General features: G+C 38.4%; 1 long non-coding RNA gene across 1 annotated transcript in view; it reads left to right on the top strand.

Moving 5' to 3' along the window:
* LOC133075717 (uncharacterized) overlaps positions 1-16,781 on the top strand; it is a 92,494-nt gene extending 75,713 nt beyond the window's left edge. The window contains exon 3 of the long non-coding RNA XR_009697395.1: positions 16,603-16,781. This is a non-coding gene — a long non-coding RNA (uncharacterized LOC133075717). The remainder of the gene's footprint in view (positions 1-16,602) is intronic.
* Positions 16,782-20,543: the final 3,762 nt, after the last annotated feature.

The raw sequence follows: 20,543 nt of genomic DNA on the forward strand, positions 1-20,543 counted from the left end.
TAGAGAAATGAATCGGCAAAACTCCATAGGAAGACAATTTCTGTTATTTTACGAAATATTAATAAAGATGAACACTAGCTGTTTCCCAAGTCATTAACGTAAGGTCCAAGTAACACATTCTTTCAGGAAATAGGCCAAGAAAATTCATAAGCTTCCTTTTTTTAGTTAAGACTATATTATTTTTTTCACTCTGGTTGCTAAGAGGCTCACAGATGAATACAATCTGTGATTAAATGAGCTTTTTTTGAAATGTGCTTTGTAAAATATAAATTGATATACAAACGCTATGACGTTTGCTGCATTAATAAACAGACCTTTTGTTGTCAAATTTATCTTTTCCTATGTTTGTATCTTTTAAATTTTGAATATTAATTTTACAAGTGTTAAGAGTGTAAGCTCTGAAAAATATTTTTGAAGTACAGTACAATTTATAAGTGAATGATATATAAAATAATAGAATATTATTCAAGCATAATATATTCACAGAATATAATATAAAGGTAATATTCATAGAATATTATTGGAATGCTCAGGCAATAAAAGCAATGGTTACCATATAGGAAGTTTCTTTTTAGTTTCATTACTTTCTTTCCAGTTTTATCGAGATATAATTGAGGTATGACATTGGTAAGTTTAAGGTGTACGTGACGATTTGTTACACATATATATTATGAAGTGTTTACCACAATAAAGTTAGCTGACATATTCTTTACTTTACATAATTGCCATTCGGTTGTTGTTGTTTTTATGTTGAGAACATTTAGGACCTACTCTCATGGCTCCTTTTATGTGTACAATACAGTATTGTTAACTACAGTCACCAGGCTGTACATTAGATTCCTGGAACTTATTCATTTTATAACGAAAGTTTGTACCCTTTGACCAAATCTCCCCATTTCTCTGAACCCCTGGCAATCCCCATTTTATACTCCATTTCTATGAGTTCAGCTCTTTTAGATTCAACATATAAGTAAGATCATAAAGTATCTGTCTTTCTCTGACTTTTTGCACTTAGCATAATGCCCTCAAGGTCCGTCTATATTGTTGCAAATGGCAGGATTTCCTTCTTTCTCATAGTTGAATTATATAGATAGATAGATATTTTACATTTTCCTTACCATTCATTCCATCAATGGACACTTAGTTGCTCCCATGTCTTGGCTATCATAAATAATGCAGCAGTGACCATAGGGGTGCAGATATCTCTTTGATATAGCGATTTTTTTTCCTTCGATTATATATACCCAGAAGTGGAATTGTTGGATCACATGGTAGCTCTATTTTTAATTTTTTGAGGAAACTCCATACTGTCTGCCACAGTGTCTGCACTAATGTACCTTTCCCACAGCAGCGCACAAGGGTTCTGTTTTCTCCACAGACTGACCAACATTTGCTTTTTCTTGTCTTTCTGATAATAGCCAGTGATGGCTCACTGTGGTATTGATTTGCATTTACCTGATGATTAGTGATATCAAGCACCTTTTCGTGTACTTGGCTATTTGTATGTCTTTGGAAAGGTGTCTATTCAGGTGCTTTGCCCATTTTTAATTTTATGGTGATGATTTTTTGTTGTTGAGTTGTATGAGTTCCTTATTTATTTTGGACATTAACCCCTTATCAGATACATGACTTGCAAATATTTTCTCCCATTCCATAGTTTACCTTTTCATTTTGTTGATTATTTTCTTTGCTGTGCAGAAGTTTAATGTAATCCAACATGTTGATTTCTGCTGTGTTGCTTGTGTTTTTGGTGTCACATCCAACAAATCATTGCCAAGACCAATGTCAAGGTACATTTTCCCTGTTTTCTCCTAGTTTTAGGGTCAGATCGTACATTTAAGGAAGTCTTTAGAAGTTTGTTTGTTTGTTTGTTTTTGCCTAGAATTTGACCCATCCAAATAAAATTATATGGTTTAGAACTGAGTTGTGCCCAAGGCTTTCTGGATTTGAAAAAGCCCTTAAAACATATCCTTTCTCTTCTTTTCTAGAAGTTTATATGTTAGCTAGTCCTCCCTTAAATAAAATGGCAAGTTATTATTATATTTATTTCATAATAGCATCAAAATATTCAGTTGCATATTTCCCTTTATGATTTAAATGATATTAAAGAATTCATTCTGGAATATTCACTATGTTCTTACATCAAAAATGATTATCCCTGCAAGCTCTGATTTTAAGTGAAACATTAATAATAATACTACTTAGCATTTGCATAGCACCTTATACTTTCAAAGTACTCAACGATTATTAATTAGTTAATCTTCCCACTAGCCCTGGGAGGTAGGTCGGCATTCCCCTTTCTTTTTACAGACCCAGAGATTAAGTGGCTTGCCCAAGAACCCAGACATTCAAATTATACTTGAACTTGGAGTTTGATTTCTCATGTTTCCTGCAGACTACAGAACTCAGCTGCTCAATAATAGATTAAAATAGAGTAGATAAGAATTAATTGAAGTAGGTTTTTAACTGCTCAATGACAAAACAGTAAATATTTGAACTTGACTTTTTGCTTTCGCCTGTCTTAGAGCTTTTTATAAGGAAACCATGGCTCATTTAAAAAATTATAGTAATTTAAAAACAATTAGAAAACTAAACCGAGTTCCTGGTAGAAAGATCAATTTGAGGAAGAGAGTGACCTACTTCCTCTTTAATAATTGAGTTAATGGAAAATTGGACTAGTTTGCCAGGAGCACTTCTAGTCATTTTCATGGGGCCTTTTTTTGACAATCTGCTCCCATCAAGAAGTATGTTTAAGCAGAAGAGAGGTGAGGTATTATTATTCATTCATACGCACCCCACCAGCCCTATCCCCTCACTGGAAGCACATTTGGGGTATGAGTTAATCTCTTTGGGCAGAGACTTTCTCAGAGCTGGTGTGTTTGCTCAAGGCTGCCTTCTGTGACTTGAAAAGCCATCTTGGCTTCGGTTTTCTCTGTTAATACCTTTCCTCATGCCAGGAAAACACAAGACTCCATTTTTAATGTTTCATCTTTTCAAAAAGAATGTTCATCTGAGTCATTTCTCAGTCACGTAGCTTCTTGTGGCTTTTTTCAGAACTCAATGGATTCCTTGCATCAACTATATGCCTTTCCATTTACTAGTTGGGAATCATCAGTTTTTGAAAACTGGAAGTTTTTGTTTCATCTTTATCTCCTGCAAAACCTGGTCCTCTGTTTTTATACGTGAGAATTTGGCTAAACGTGAGGTGAGATAACCTTTGTCCTGGCCTCATCCAAGGGTTTGGTAAATATGCTTGCTATAGTCTTCTACTGTTGTTTCTTATATTGTTATTCCTTTTAAAGGCAATAGATGAGAAAAAGGAAAATGCGTTCTTTTTTAAAAAAATTTTATTGGAGTATAGTTGATTTACAATGTTGTGTTAGTTTCAGGTTTACAACAAAGTGATTCAGTTATACATATACATATGTTCATTCTTTTTCAGATTCTTTACCCATATAGCTTATTACAGAATATTGAGTAGATTCCCTGTGCTATACAGTAAGTCCTTGTTGGTTATCTATTTTATATGTAGTAGTGTGTGTATGGAAAATGCATTCTTAAAGTTTCTTTCTTGTCCCTAAAGTGATGATCCTGGGATGCTAACAAGAAAGTAAAGCAATTAGCAAACCCCCCAAAACTCCAACGTTAGAACACGTGAGAAAAATGCAAGCCTTCTTGTGTATCCACCTCTCTGCCAGGCCAAGGGAGGGTTAGGGGGTGGGAGCAGGCAGCCAAGTGCCAAAATGATAAATCTATTGATAAAGGAAACAATAATTTTCAAAATTTGTTATGTGATCTTTACCAGTATAAAATGTTAAGGATCTATTCAATATATAAATCAATTATGAATCATGTGTTATCATAAAAAATTCACTAAACAGGAATTTCAAATATTAGATAAATTTAAAAACAATATTTTAAGTAATATTTTTACTATGTGCTAATAGTAGAAAATTAATAATAATATAGTGAGAGCAATAATGCTTTATTATTTCTGAAAACTTTGGTTTCAGTTTTATAATACAGTAATTTAAATGTCTATTCATAAGTTCAGTTTATTTTACTACTTGCTGTCAATAGGTGTCATAACTGAGAAATAAAAAACCCTTCACAAAGATACATAATTCCCAGTGGGAGAAACACACCAAGAGCTTTATTTAATTAAATTATATTTGTTTTTCACACCTACTGTATTTGATTTTTGAACTTTTATGTAAAGGTTTTGTTGAACTCTTGCTATTAAAGGTCCATCTTCCTTTATCAATCAATTGCACCAGCAAGCTAATAGGAAGATGTGTCTTTTATTTTTATTCTTAGCTGTTTTGGGGGGAAAAATTTTTTTTAAGCACATCAGAGGATTCTGTTTCTAAGTTTCTAAAGTTTGCAGCTGTGGGTTTTTTTTTTTTTAGGGACAATGCATTTACATAATTTTAAACCACAAATTGCAGATGAAGGAAACACAGTCATCTGTTTCTTTCAGTAAGCAATGCTTTCTATCATTCTGTTGATATAAAACTCTATAGTTAGTATGCATTTGGCTGCAAATGACAGAAAACTTGACTTAGTGGTTAAAGCCAGGAAGGTATTAAACAAACTATGTAATAAGAAGTTCTTACAGGATGGAATAGGAGCTCTGTGATGCTGTCAAGGACCCAGGCTCTTTCTTTCTTTCTTTTCTGCCATTCTTAGAATGCTTATTCTTCTCCTCATGCTGACACCTCATGGTTACAAAATAACTGCTGTTGCTCCAGTCGTCCTGTACGCAGTCATGGGAGCCTCCGGAGCAGACAGGATAAGGTTAAGGGAGAAAAAAAGGATCTCTCTTCTTTATTATCTTCCTATTATTGTGGAAATTAAATCTTTCCTTTTTAATGTGGCTGAGACAAACTCACAAAAGCGGTAGGAGAAAATTCACCTCTGCTATTTCTTCATGTTTCATCTGCCTGTCCAGTTGTATCATCTCAAAGCTGAAGTTCTCTTTCTTGAAACTTTCAAGCCACTTTTCCATTTTGTGAAGGTTAGCCGGCAAATACTAGAGCATGTCATGTGGATTCCATTTGACAAGACTTGGAGCCTCTGCCGGCCCAAGTCCAGTCTGCCCTTAGGACAGCTGTGTGCTACGTGTGTCACAGGACCACTGGGTGGGAGCAGCCTGTGTCACTGCACAGTGAATTCTAGGGATGCTTATCTCCTTTCTTTTTGACAGAAACATATCGACAGCACTGCTCTTCCAAGGTGTGTTTTTTGCAGCCCCTGGCAATAGGCATCTCGTTGGGGGGGCCTCCTCGGCCGAATAGCTAATTTCACTATTTCACTAAAGAAAACCTCAAAAATGTCTTCTTTCTGTTGACCATGAGTGGGCTGACCGCTGGAGCTCCACAGAGCCCTTCCCACAACACACAGGCATCTGCTGACACCATCACCTAAACTCCTGCCCCAAACAATGAAAACAGAAAGGGACTCACTTCTCTGCAAATCTTTTTTATTTTTTACTACCAGAGGACGTTAAGTCTCGCACAATGTAAGATAATGTTGTCATTGACACGTGTAATCCTTAGACATCTGTAAAGGGAAGATGTATAAGATGGAGCTCTGGTATTCTGGACAAAGTAAGCAAATGCAGGAAGATGAAAGATCCAAGGACTTTAACTTAACTTTCTTTCTGGTTGAAGTCACTAGTATTTAAATGTTAACTGACCCTTTTCCTTGGATCTTAGGCTGTGAGTGAAGGAAAACTTCAGGAATAGGTATATTATGTTGGGTGGGGAGGCTAAGGTGATGAGGTCATGGGGGTATCTTCTCGACCTCAAAGGACTTCCCTTTGGACCCTCCACATAAAATAAAAATAAAATCTTAGGCCTCAAGGTGGAAGTTGAATTTCTATTTCCTGAATAAATGATGGTTGGTTTGCTTTTTCTTTTAGTCCTTGAGGATATTGTATTCCTTCACTATGTGAGAATTCTGGACAGCCTTTTTTTTTTTTTTTTTTTTTAAGACTTAACAAGACTTAAATCTTAGAAAATATGTCAATGCGTTTCAGCATCTGGGCACACAATTAATCTTCATCTATCTCTAGTAATATAAACACACCTGTGGGATGTTTTCCATTGAATACATGAAAAGAAAACTCATAATAAATCTCAGACTGATCGCTTCATCATGACTGACAGTACTGCTGGGGGCTGCCTCTTGAGGAGTATAATTTGGGAGTCTATAAAAGCGGGAGACTGATTTCTACAGAGCCTTTCTTTCTCTAGTATTTATCCCAGGCTGCGTGACTCTCCCTCCTTTTTCATAAAAAAAAAAAAAACCTCACACAATGTGCTTCTTATATTTAGTTTATATGACTGAAAGCACACACACACACACAGACTTACATATGCATCATTGCTATCTAATACCTGGAAGACACAGAGATGGCCAAGGAGGGGGTGTAGGATTGACTGCTGCATTTGTCACCCAGAAGGGTCCTTCTAGAACTTGTTGCTTTGGAGGTACAAGAGAGAAAAATTTGGTCCCTTAACTGGAAACAGTGCTCCTAGGGAATCCATTAAGTAGTAGATTTAACATCGTTATTGGGGTTCGACTGCACTCATCATCAGTATGGTGTTAGTTCAATCTCTCCTATTCTGTGGCAGTAGTTTTCAAACTCTTCCAGCATGTTCTGGAGCACACCTTAGGGGTCTGGGGTGTGGGTGGGAAGTGGCATGTGGGAAAGTTACATGGAAGAGTCTAAGGCCCCCATCCCATCCCATCTTTGATAAGAACCTCTGTGCTTTGATCTGGTTTATACATTTGATTTTAACGGTGTGCTATTCAAATTGATTTGTAGACCACGGGTCAGCGGTAGATAAAGGGTAAATAAAAATTCCAGATACCTGGCAAAATAACTCCCTCATTTTCAGAATTGGTTAATTCTGCTCTGCTGAATCTGATGACCATGTCCTTGTGGCTTTGTAGCCATGAAGGTAGAAATACCTTCATGTGTAATGTATTTAAATACCGTCATGAGTAAGGTAAAGTAAGCAGCTGTCTCTCTCCATTTTGAATTGGGTGACATTTCCCCAATATTACGCAAAAAAAAGTTTTATTTATATGGTGGAGGACTTGGGAAGAGAGAAGTTTGAATAGTAAAGATTAAAACTTTTTAGTTTAATATACTTTTAGACTTAGAGAAAAGTTGCAAAACACAATACACCTAGTTCCCACATACCTCTCACCTAACTTGCCCTAATGTTAACAGCTTACAAAGCCTAATACAGTTATCAAAAAATCTTGGATAATTAGCTTTAATGCAATGTCCTGAACTAATCTAAATACTCATGAAATTTTGCCAGTTTATGCATTAATGTCTTTTTACTGGTCCAATTTCCAATCCAATATTCTGCATTTCATTTGTTGTCTTGTGCCCTGATTCTACTCCAATCTACGATCATTCCTCAGTCTCTGTTTTTCATAAAGATTCTCAGTGATTGTGTGTTGAGTGGTTAATACTGACTTTAACTTGTTTAAGAATGAGATTTAAAATTTGCTTGACACTCTTCAATAAGCATTCTCAACTATGGCAGAACAATAGACAGTGAAAATTTATTACCTACACATATGGAACAGTTGTCAAAAATCCTAGGTTTTGACAGCTTAAAACCTGTGTAAATTGGTAACATTTTAGGCCAGACTTAATATTCCATAAGTTGAACATAAATCTACATAAATATGTAGCTATAATACCATGAATTTACTGGGTCTGTGTTCCATAGATTTACAAAGAAAATAGTGGATAATCATTTTTACTTTATTTTAAGATGTGTGTTTATTAGTTTTCAAAAATACAGGGGAGTGGGAGAGGGTAGTGATTCTCTGTCTAGGTGTAAATAATCTCTAATTGTACTGTTTTAGGGTCAAATAATATGTCTGTATAATGTTTAAGAGGAAAATTCTCTTCTAGCAAAGTATGTACTCAATTTTTAAGGTTTTTAAAATTTTTAAAGCTTCAGGTGCACGTGAAAAGGATTTGTATTCTCTACATGTTGTATGTAGAACTCTATATATTTCTGTTACATTAATTGTGCTCAAAATGATATTCAAATATACCAAGTTCTCACCAACATTTGATATAGCTGTTTGTTAAAAATTGTGCGTTACAATCTCCCACAATGTCTGTGGGTTTTTTTCACTGTAACTTCTCCTGCGGTGCTCTTGATTTTTCTTCATAGATTTTATGGTTCCTTTGCTAAGAGAACACACATTTAGGACTCTTTTCATCTTTCTGGTGTGTCGCTTCTTTTACTATTATGATTGTTAATTTTATGCATCAATTTGGCCGGGCCCCTCTACCCAGATATTTGATCAAGTATTATTCTGGATGTTTCTGTGAAGGTATATTTTTGAATGAGATTAACATTTAAGTCAGTGAAGTTTTCACAATAGCCAAGACATGGAAACAACTTAAATGTCCATCGACAAATGAATGGATAAAGAAGATGTGGTATTTATATACAATGGAATATTACTCAGCCATAAAAAAGAATGAAATAATGCCATTTGCAGCAACATGGATGCAACTAGAGATTATCATACTAAGTGAAGTAAGTCAGAAAGAGAAAGATAAATACCATATGATATCACTATGTGTAGAATCTAAAATATGACACAAATGAACCTACCTATGAAACAGAAACAGAATCACGGATATAGAGAACAGACTGGTGGTTGCCGGCGGCAGGGTTGGGGGGGAGGAATTGGGGAAGGATGGAGTGGGAGGTTGGGGTTAGCAGATGTAAGCTTTTATATATAGGATGGATAAACAACAAGGTCATACTGTATAGCACAGAGAACTATATTCAATAAACTATGATAAACCATAATGGAAAAGAATATAAAAAAAGAATGTATATAATTGTATAACTGAATCACTTTGCTGTACAGCCTAAATTAACATGACATTGTAAATAAACTATACTTCAATTTAAAAAGTTGATAAAAAATAAATCAGTGAACTTTGAGTAAAACAGATTGCCCTCCATGATGTGGGTGGGTCTTGAAGGTCTTAATAGAATAAAGTCTAAAGTCCCCTGAGCAAGAAGGAATTCTGCCAGAAGACAGCCTTTGAACTCTGCGGTGGTTAATTTTATGTTTCAACTTGACTAGATTGCTGGGTACCCAGAAATTTGGTCAAACATTATGCTGGGTTACTTTGAAGGTGTTTTTGGATGAGGGTAACACTCAGATCAGTACACTAAGTAAAGCAGATTGTCCTCCCAACTGTGGGTGGGCCTCATCCAATTAGCTGAAGACCTGAATAGAATAAAAGGCTGACCCATTCCTGAGTTAGAATTCTCCTGCCTGACTACCTTGGAATTGGGATGTCAGCTCTTCCTGGATCTACAGCAGGCCGCCAGACTTTGGACTTGAACTGAGACATCAGCTCTGAAAATCATGGATGTGCCAACCTCCATGATCTTGTGAGTCAATTTCTTAAAATAAATCTCTTTTTTTTCTCTATGTGTATACACATTCTGTGTCTCTGGAGAACCCTGACCAGTACAATTATTATGTAGTACCCTCTTTATTCCTAATAATGACTTTTGCCCTAATGTCAGTTTTACTTACTATTGATGGTGCTGCCCCAGCTTGACCTTGGTACCTTTTCCATTCTTTACAGTCAGTCTTTGTGCATCATATTAAAGGGTGTTGCTATAAAGCTCTTATGGCTTGATTTTGTTTATTATTCAATCTGAAAATCTGAATCTTTTAAGGTATGAGTATAATCCACTTACATTTATTGTTAAACGGACACACATTTGGATGAACTTGTCATCATATTTTATATTTTCCATTTAACAGACTCTTTCTTGCCTTCCTTTTCCCTCTTTTCCCATGTTCTACTGGATTCATCATACCTTCTTTCTATCTCATTTTTCCTTTAGTGGTTTGGGTTTGCAGTAGCAGCAGGTACTGATGGGTAAGAGCTTATTGTGTTCTAAGGACTTGGTAATTTGTGCAACATTTCCCACAGCACTATGAGATATCTGTGGTTAGTTTTTCCACTTAGAAATGAGAAAACTGTGGTGCGGAAGAATTAAGTAACTTGGCTAATGTTGTATTGGTAGTAAAGACTGGTTGAGAGGCCATATTCTCAACAGCCTCATGCTGATTCTCAGGTTAAGTATTGCATTCCTAACTCTTAGTGTCAGGCACCATATATTTACAAGCAGTCTTGACTGAATGAAGTTCAAACTTAGTCAACGTTCATGTGTTCTTCCCCCAAAATCCAAGGATTATAAAAAGCTTTCTTTCACTGATCTCCTCTTCTTTATTCTATGTTATTGTTGTCTAATGTTAACTAATTTTGTTATACCTTCTTAACTACTGCCTTCCGAATTCATTATTATTATTTACAATAAAAGCTTATTTAGATGTGCTAACTTCCTTAATCATCACTACTTCCGCTACCCAACACCTTCCTCTGAATCCACTTCCCTTTTTCTTGGGTATGTCTTTCAGGACTAGCACTTCTCATGAATGTCTGTAAACGGCCAAGTCTCTGTGTGGCTGTCTGCAAATGACCTTATTTTTGCTCAAATTCACAAGATTATTTGGAAGAATATAGATTTTTGCATTTTTATTTTCCCTTAGTGCTTCAAATGTATTATTCAATTGTTCTGGCAGCTATTGTGTTGTTAAGAAATTTTCTCGCAGCCACTGTATTTGTTTCACTGGTAATCTTTGCAGAAGTCTATTTGAAAGCTGTCAGAGTTGCCTATTCTTTTTTTTTTAATCACCTTTTTTAGAACAGATTCAGAAAATTTCCAAAGATAGTGTAGAGTCCCGTTTTCCCTGTTGTTATATATGTTCCATTCCATAGTACATTTGTCACAGCCAGAAACCAGTGTTGGTACTTTACTAAATGTACCAACTAAACTCCACACTTATTTGGATTTCACTAGTTTTTCCTAATTCCCTTTTTATGTTCCAGGATTCCATCCAGGACACCACATTGCACTGAATCATCCTGTGTCCTTAGGCTCCTCTTGGCTGTGAGGGTTTCTCATACTTTTTGTTTGTTTGTTTTTGAAGACCGTGGCAGTTTTGAGGAAGACTGGTGAGGTATTTTGTAGAATGTCCCTCAGTTGGGATTTGGCTGATGTTTTTTCTCATGATTAGACTGAGGTTATGTGTTTTGCAGAGGGAAAGTACCCTTTCCATCCCACTGGACCAAGGATGCATCCTGTCAATATCACTTGTTATTGATGAGGTGAACCTTGACCACCTGGCCATGGTGGTACCGGCCAGATTTTCTCCTCTGTGCATTGGCTTCCTCATGTCTCGTATGACTTTTGGGGAGCAAGTCACAAAGTGCAGCCTGGCTCATGGATGAAGTTGTGGGAGAGGCAATTAAGCTTATGCCTATTTTAAAAATATCGTCCTATTTTTATTATGTTTCTACTTTTAAAATGTCTATAAACATCTTCAACCTCAATGTTATTTCATATTTGCTCATATGGCTGCATTATTTCATATTTGTTCATATGGTTGCATCATTTCTGGTTCTTGAAGGGCCCTAATTCTTCTTGTAATGGAATCTTCTGACTCTTGCTTCATTCCATCATGTGGATTGAAATACTTCATTGTGAGTTTATCTTCTGAGGGGGTGGTTCGTTTTGCCATCGTCCTGTTTACCTCCAGGTTTTGCTTTGTTTTGATTTTCTGCTCCTGTTGGGCCCCTAATGATTTCAATGGTCCTGGTCCAACATTTATGGCAATTTCTTAGTTCAGAGTTTCTGCTTGGCACACCAAAGCCAAACACCACTCTGAGGGTTTTGATTTCTCCCAGATGCTTTTCCCCTTCCCTTCAAGGTCCTGGCCAGGTGGCAAGCTTCCTTGCTGCTTCCCAGCACCAGCTGGTAAAGTTTTACTGGTCCCAGCTCACCCACTGGGCGGAAAACAATGCATCCTGGCTAGAGGGGCTCAGAGACCCCATGGAACAGCACCCCTGGGGGATATTTGGAAGTCTTCTCTGCTTTTCACCCTGTCCTGGACTTCTCTATTTCTGGATTTCCCTTTCAATGCAGATTTCCCTTTCTTCCAAATGTGGTATGATTTTTAAAATTTTTCTGTATTTCACCCAGCATTTTTATGTGTTTGGAGTCAGTCTGCCACTTCACTAGAAATCTCCTTTAATCCTTTTGTCAATACAATATTTCCTATGTTGATATGTCATCTTTATTGTGCAGAATCAAGGATGGGGAAATTTTGATCCAGGATATTAATCTTACTTTGGGATGTTACAGATCTGCTAGTAATTACGTTTACGATTCAAAAATCTTTCTAGTAGTTCTTCAGGGTAAATGCAGTCAGAACTTCTGAAGTTAGTCATTAAATATTCATTGAGAACGTACTGTGTGTAAGGTATTTTATGATAAACCAATGACCAAGACATAGTCTTTGCCTTAAGGAGATAAATCACCAACATGGATAACAAGGAAGTTGAATGTATAAGTGACATAAAAATAGTTTACAGAAACGTCTGCAAGAGGCCATAGAAAGATGAGACCATTTCTAGCTAGAAAGATCTGGGAAGGTCTGATGGAGGAGGGCATGAAAGGAACTTGAAAAATATAAAATTTGGAGATGTGGCAATTGCTGATGCTGTCAGCTCAAACCTGGATTCCAATGTCAGGCAATGAGGCCACCAAACTGCCTGGAATTTTGGTGCACACACGAGGTGCACAGCACCTCGAGGTGCTGACTGAGTATATGATGCAGGGGCAGCCAGTCATCGTGTTCAGAGGATACTGGAAAGTGTTGAAAATATCTTCTTTCCAATGGAATAAAAAGGTCTTGGGGGCAAGCAGTGGTTAAGGATGAGGAAGATTTCATCAGAAGAAACTTTTTGACAATTAAAACGATGAATCAGAAACAAATATACAAACAAGTTGTAGAGCTTGGCTCTACCAGGCTGTGGCATCACCCCGGGGGCATGAGGAGGCCTGAGCCCTACACCCAAGGTCACTGGTCCCTGGGCGAGCAGAGGAGGAAGGCGATCAGGAAGCAAGAATCCAATCGCTGGAGAAGCTTCACTGGAACCATTAGGAAGAAAGAGCCACAGCGCACTTAAGCGAACATTCAAAGAGCCTATTCACCTATTAATAACAGTAACGGATATTAGTAAACTTGTTTATAGTTCTCTGGTCTTTCAAGCACTTTATAAACATTAGCTGATCTATTAACAACGGCTTCTTCCCAATACTAATCGCAGCTCTGAACACAGAGCCTGAGGAGGGGAGGGGCGCGGGCACAGATTCGGTGTCCTGGAGCCAGTGTCCCCACTGCCCATCTCGGCTCTGCCTTGGGGCACAGGCTGCCTACATGCCTCAGCTCCCATCCCTACCCTGAGCTCAGAAGAACTGCCTGTGTGGTTTCTCCTCTCCCTTTCTCTCTCCTTTTCTTTCTCTCTCCCTTTCTTTCTCCCTTCCTTCCTCTCTCTCTCTTTCTTTCTTTCTCCCTTTTAAAAAATGTTTATGACTTTTGAGTCGAGAAAACCAGACCCATTTCTCCCCCGAGGTTGTACTTGTTCTTTCTGTGTTACTGGGCCTGATGTAAGAAACTGACCCTAACAACAGGGCCCTGGCGTCGTTCTGCGTTACCCCGTTCATTTACTGTCGCAAGAGAGGCTTAGTTAGATTGCTCTCCTCTAGCCGTCAGTGTCCGCACTGGCCAGACGCTCCCCAGGCAGCTGTTTTGGGGGATGGACCCACCCCGCTAGAAAGATGATGAATTTATGGGGACCAGCAAAAGGCCTTAGGGTATGTCTGCTTGAGGTGGAGGATTTAGACTGACCCCGTGGCAAGAGGCTGGGTGGGAAGGAGGAACAAGGTGCCCCCGGGCCGAGCTGAGGAAGAGCCAGGAGCATCTCCCCGACCCGGAGCGCCCGCTGGTCCCCGCGCGCTCCCAGGCTTTCCGCGCCTGGTGCGCCCTGGGGCTCAGGAGTATTTGATTCATTTGGCAACGACCTCAGTGCAGTGTTGAAATGAAGACCCATGAAACCTCCTCTCTAACCTGCTTCCTCCCCTCCAGCTCTGGAAGGGGACCTCTGCCTGTCTCCGAGGAGCTGGTGGTGGCCCCCTCAGGCCCTGCGCCTCCCCGGCACTGGTCCCTCGGGGGGTTTGGGGGCGGCCTCCGGAGGGCAGGACACCGGCCTCGGCTGCTTAAGGCCGATCACACACCAGCCAGCCGAGTGAGTGTCCCGGTGACAAAGCCTGTGCATTCCTTCCCCATTGATCTCCCGGTCACTCATTAGTAAGCAACTATGCTAGACACAGCCCTTGGGCATTTTTCCAATGCAGAGCCACTTAACATTAAAATTGGAGCATCTCTTTTGGCTTTTTTACAAGACTTTATCAAACCCATTTAAAAACCCACCTCGAATCACAGCCCACTCTCCAGATAGCCTCTACTTTGAACTTTGACCTCTGTAAGACAACAGCCAATTACTGCGCCATTTACCGTTGAATTTTCTCTATGATAGGCAATTCTCATGTAAATATACTAAATTGTAGTATATTTTGTTTGTTTAGTATATTTTGTTTGGGCTTCGTTTTTTTGGCAATTTGAGAGCAGAGGTGCTTTTATATTATTATTCTGTCATCAATACTTCCATAGCCCAATGTAAGCAATCTTATCTCCCAGTTGTAGTTTACATTTCAGTGGAAAAGGAGTTAACATTTTAGAAATTCAGAATGTGTGAGTTTCATACAGCGTCCAGTGTTTCCCCCGTGAGAGATGGAGACCGTCCGCTGGGACCCCCTCCCCCGCCCCACTGGGGGAGAACTCAGGAAGGAGGTCTCCCCAAGCCCACCTCTAGACATGCTGTGTTTTTTTAAAGACCATTTTTCTTTTATTTGTGTCTCATAAAGTCATCAGTTACAGAGACACTGATCATTTCTTTGGAAGCAAACGCACATCTCGTGATGGAAACAGTCTAGCATATACCCAAAGGTCAGAGTCACTGTGACTGATGGCTTCCGAACAAAGTACCCATCCCTAGGAGAGGCAGGAGCTGACAGGAGCATCAGAGAACTCCAGGCATCTCGGGGCTCATTTGTTCGCCTCGCGCTACTGACTTGGGCTGTGGTTATTCCTGCCACGTGACGCGCAGACTCACCATCGGGCAGCCACCGTGGACCAGGAGAATATGCAAGCCCACAGTGACTGGGGCACATTTCCTCTGAATAAGCCCCATATGAAGGCAGACTGGGGGTCTGAAGCTCTTGGACCTGGGCCCCCCCGAGACTGACCAAGGCGTGAATCTGTGTGCAAATGTGTCTTTCTGCTCTTGTTTACATGGACTTGAGAGTAGAAAGAAGAAAGGCTTGTGACCAGCTGAACCTCGTGTGGTATTTCAAGCAGGAAAACTGTAGTTCGCAAGATCATAGGATAAATCCTCATTTGGTGTTTTCTTATTTTTTTCTTAATAGAATAATGTAAAATTTTCCAGAACAGAGTGGAAGAATGTAGATTAAATATAAGAACTTCCAAAAGTTAAATAACACAAAGATTTGAGCCCTCTGAATGTAGAATTTTATTACGTTATATTTCCTTTTAATATTTTTCTGTGGACAAACTTACATGAACAGAAATATACGTTAGTTTAATTATACCGAACATAAGCCTAAAATTCTATTTTCTAGTTTTCTTATTGGCATGTTGTTTAACCTCATTTACTACGTTTCACACTTGCCCTCATCCTGTGGCATCGTACGTAGCACGACTTCCCAGCTGCCCGGTGAAGCCTTGCTGGCCCTGAGCTGCTAAGGATGCTCTGTCCACCTGTGGTCAGAGGGGGGTGAACTGATGACCTCTAGGGGCTTCCAACTCCCAGTGTCTGTGGTCCCTCAAGTCCCTCACTAACGTCACCAGGTATTGCGACTACCTCTGGGCTCTGTAGGTGGGAAGTGTATCCCAGTCCTATGTTCATGCAACAGGGAATGGGAAACAGCCATTGTAAACACTGAGCATCAAACACGTGCACTTTTTACTTTGCTGTTTGATCTCAAGAGTTACGCATTAAATCTCGTAAATAAAAATATCAGTCTACTGCTCCCTGAAGGAGGTCGACCATAATTTTCCAAATCGTAAGTGTGGGCTGTGCATTGTGACTTCTTTCCAAAAACACAGTGTGCAAAGGGCGGGAAGAGAAACCTGGCACACATGACCTCAGCCAGTTGCTCACACTGGGGGCCTCTTTTCTCCTTGGTCTGTTATTAGGGTGCATGTGTGGATGGTGGTCCTATTCATTTCTGATTTTATGAAAAATTGACAAATGAAGAAAAGAAGATCAAGAACACAAACTCGGAGCCTCCCAATTATTTATGGGATGTTAAAAGTCTTGCATGAGACAATCAGAAATCTTTGGTGTGTGTGTATTTTCATTTTTGTGATGCAAATGAGATGGCTAGGTAGCTATGTAGTTTACAACATAAGGAAATATTTCTTTCAAATTGTAATCAATATGCATATGCAAAACAACTGAGGTCCCAAGGATTTACATCAAGTTTTCTGGCCTTTTGGAATTCAGTGCTTTACTTTCTTCTTTTTTTTAAGGATATGATGATCTATGGAAAGCGTCCTGCTATGACCCCCTGTGGGCTCCTAGGATCTTCTGTGTGACCTCGAGCAGGTTGCTCAATCTCTCTAGGCCCTGGTTCTCAGGCTGCAGCACCAACAGGAAAACTAATCATCCTCATTCGGTGTTTCTAGAACATTGTGAACATTAATGAAATGGTGCCTGTGAAAATCAGAAGTCCTCAGAGGTGGGTACAATGAAAATGTGACATTTGTTACTGTTATGGAGAGATTCCATAAACATAATGCATGTAAACTGAATGTCTAAATATTTGTGTATGCATACATTCTTGCCTTTACGAGGGTTCATAAAACTCAAACAGCATTCATTGATTTTTGTCTTATTGTAAACAAAAAAAGCAATAAAACATACCCAGGACATAAAAACACTTAAAAACTTTCCCTTTACCAATAAAAATATGCTTACCTAGTTATGGGCCATCGCCATTTTGTTGAAGAGTTGCATATTTACCACATCTGTCCCCTCACCTCTCCCACCAAAAACAAAAACAAAATCTCCAAGGGAATTCTGTGCTTCCAGAAACTCTAAGCCCCTTACAAATATCAAGATTTTCTATAATGGCAATAGTGCAAAAAAGTACCCGCCCAAAGGTATTCTGATTTAGTAATGGTAGAAAGTTGTCTAAACACACTGTACGTCCCTAAATACAGGGGTATAATCTCCTCCCAACTATACCTTTAGATAGGGATTCACTATTTCTCAGGATTGTTTTCATTCTTGGAATCCTACAGTTACTCAAAAAAAAAAAAAAGAAAGAAAAAATTAATTTCTCTTCTAAGGAGTAGAGTCCAGGATGTGACACACATAGGCAACTGCTCAGATTTCCTGGTTCTGTGCCATCCTCCGATGCCTCCGTTTATAGAAAAGGAAGAGCCAAGGCATAACAATCCTCCAGAACCACAGAATATTCCCAGATGGAAAGATAGGATTTTGTGAAAGCCACTGTGGAAGAGTGAACTTACTTTTAAAAGATTTTCTTATTAATGGAAATGATTAATTCACAAGGAGACATAGGTCTTTTTGTTATATGTATGCAAGTTAATGTTAACGTGATTTAGAAAAATGAGGCAGACTATTCATTTTTTTATAGCCCTTCCCAAATCAACATACGTATTAAAATAAAAAACTTGTTTTTTCAGTGAACTTGAAGGTATTTTAAAAGCATGCATTCACTTGGGCTTGCTATGAATATGTCACTGTGGATTCCTGTTGATCCTATTTTATAGTAATTTAGATTTCCTCCAAGAGACTCAAATATCAAATGTCCAACAAATTACGCTGAGATGGAACTAGATATTTCTAATGTATTTTAAGCAGTCGTTAAATTACCTACATTGGTTTATCTCATCTGAAATTTGCTGATCCTGCTTCTGAACGCTAATCACAGTTTCTGGCTTTTTATTTATATCGTTTAATCTTATATCTGCACATGAATTACTGCTATGCAGCCTGATGTAACTTATTCTGAGCCTCATTGTGTGTTTGTACCAATGGAAACTGCACAGGTGGCTGGCACGAAGTTGCCAGCTTCAGAGCACTGAGGAAATGCATTCTGCAGAGCCTCAGATACAGCAGATACTCGGCACATTGCAAGAGAAGCTGTCTTCTTAAATGAAGACAGCTGTATTCAAAATGGGTAAATGTGGGTCAAAGTACGTAGGTGCTGTCAACGGATGTGTTTATTGAGCAAACAAGATAAAATTCCATATATTACTGTATAGAATCCTTACCTCATATCCTGTTATCCTGAAATATACAAGAACGACAAACACATTTATCACCTATTACAACAAGGAGCTTATTTAGATGGAGTAAAGAATAACAATGAATAAAAAGTGAACATGTTTTGCAGAATAAATTGTCAGTTTTGTTCTCCAGAGTCCGTTGAGAGGACTTCTATAGCTTGTTGTACTGGCTAGACTTATTCGTTTTTTCCAAACAGCCTACCTTGTAGGAGCCTAAAAAGGGGTGTTTTTTCCCCCCCTCTCCATGTTATAAACACATATTTCCTGTAAACAGAAGGGTAGAATTAAGCTTCTAGAAATCCGAACAGATGGTACAATAAGAATTTGTCAGATCCCTCCCAGTACGACAATGATTGTTGGAATTTTCAGGGCAAAATCTATGAACCCTCTACTTTCTAAAGGCGTGTGAAAGATCTCAGTGGTGAAATTTTACAGGGAGTTTTTTGCAATGCTAGCTTTTTTTTTAGACCAAGAATATTTCCTTTCATTGGTCTGAGGACATATTAGTTTTCACCTAGATCTATATATTATGTAAATTTGGGTGGCATAGCCTCCAAGATGGAGTAAGTGAATTTAATTTAAATTACATGTACCTCCTTAAATTAAGCTAACATTGTTACAAAATTTTTCTCCTTATTCCTCCTTTTACACATTTCTCCCCTCTATTTATCATTTTTCCCAACCACCTGAAATGGATGGGTTAAAATAATTCAACTACAGTCATAACCCACCTCCCACTCACCCACCCCATAAATACCACCAACAAATAATTTGGGGGAGAAATGTTGGCACTGACTACATCAAACACTTTATTTACAATAGATTCTTTTCCATTTGGATTCACCAAGGTTGCTACTCACTTAAAATACCTCACAATCTTCCATGACTGAACTATGGGAATTTTGGTTGGCAGTTTTGTTCGAATAACTCATGGCAACCATGAAATAGTGGTTCCCAGCAAAAGGAAAAAAAAGTCTTCATTACAACCTTAACCAAAATAAATGCTTGATGAATAGCTGCTACGAATCATTTTGCTGAAGTTCAGCCTTTTAGGATCTTCAGAGCCATTTTTATGGAGGATAGTTCTCATCTCTCTGTAAGTCAAATTTTCTTCATTTTACCTTAAGAAAAACTAAGCTCAAATGTCTAAGACAACCTGGGACACACAATAATTAACAAAAGTGAACCCCAGAGGCAGCCTTAGGGTCTAGACTTTATAAATTTTTTTATTTGTATGTTTAAGCTATATTGTAACACATTCCAAAACAAGACTGTTATTTTCATTATGTGAAAACGTCCATGGCTAGATTCTTAAAGACAAAAACAACAGAGACCTTTTAATATCACTGGTCATTGGTGTCATAACTCATGGTAATGCCCAATAGAAAAGAAAGCATTTATCCAGAATGCCAAATAAGGTTATTGGTTTTCTGGGATTTTAAAATGTAAGTGCCTTTTCTTCTTCCGAAGTCATTTGCCCCTCAAGTAGTCACTGGAACAGAAGATAATGAGGATATCATTCACAAATCATAAATCAGGTGCTTGATTTTGATTCTCATCACTACTATGGTTGCTTTAACACTGGTTTATTTGAAAGTATCTAGCTCAGTACATTATATGGTTGCTCCTCTATTTCCTCACTTCTGCTTTCCTCTTGGCTACGTCTAGTAATATTTTACTCATATTACTACATTCTTGGTGCATTCTACATTTATAAAAACCCCTAAATTCATACAGGCTGCAGATACGTAAGAGTATCATTCTTAATGATGCTCTGGTCTGAATTAGAATGAGTGCAAAGCAGTGTCCAATGCTTATTTGTCTCCTCTTGGGTGCACATGGTAAAATGTATTCATTTTATCATTAATACCTAAGATATCCCTTCATGCTTGTCACAAACACACATATACTCCACTTTGTCATCCACGATGGGCTCAAGTCCATAAACAATCAGGAAATTAGAAGATTTCTATCTAAGTCAATTAAGTATAATGGCGTATTTGTTTAGTGTATTGGAGCTGTCCTCATTAGGGGCTACTGGTTCATAATGCAATGTTTGCTGAACCTGGCTGAATGATAGATTGGGATTCTTTCTACTCCTGTGACCCCAAAGCTATTTGTTTTTCTTTTAAAAGCTCTCTATAATGTTGCCT

Source organism: Eubalaena glacialis, chromosome 15, assembly GCF_028564815.1.
Source record: "Eubalaena glacialis isolate mEubGla1 chromosome 15, mEubGla1.1.hap2.+ XY, whole genome shotgun sequence".
Lineage (NCBI taxonomy): Eukaryota > Metazoa > Chordata > Mammalia > Artiodactyla > Balaenidae > Eubalaena > Eubalaena glacialis.